The sequence below is a fragment of the Penaeus monodon genome, chromosome 25 (assembly GCF_015228065.2).
Source record: "Penaeus monodon isolate SGIC_2016 chromosome 25, NSTDA_Pmon_1, whole genome shotgun sequence".
Lineage (NCBI taxonomy): Eukaryota > Metazoa > Arthropoda > Malacostraca > Decapoda > Penaeidae > Penaeus > Penaeus monodon.
Window position 1 is genome coordinate 3,304,887 of NC_051410.1, and position 328 is coordinate 3,305,214.

Sequence of the window (328 nt, forward strand, 5' to 3'; positions counted from 1 at the left end):
AGAATGGTACATTTGTGTGTGCGTACGTGTTTCCAGGTAGTGGGTATACTGAGGTACAGGTAGAGATAGAGTAGCAATGAATGCAGAAATATTTAGATAGAGGGAGAGGCAGATTACGCACTGGACATTAACAGAGAGGGGAAGAAAATAAAAGGGAGCAGGAAAACGACAAGAAAGAAAGAGATGAATGAGAACAGAAGAGAGTGAGAACGTATCTTCTTCGACGACGTTGCCATCGCGCCTGGCCTGCCAAAGATTTTTTTTATTATTAAAGATTATAGTAATCAGAAGATATAAAAAGTCAGCAGCCTGCTTCATTTGAACAGCA

At 40.5% G+C, this 328-nt stretch overlaps 1 protein-coding gene across 1 annotated transcript in view; it reads right to left on the reverse strand.

The window, feature by feature from the left end:
- The window catches only part of LOC119589491 (transmembrane protein 104-like), a 100,597-nt gene that overhangs the window by 45,013 nt on the left and 55,256 nt on the right, over positions 1-328 (reverse strand). The gene's annotated exons all lie outside the window — the stretch shown is intronic.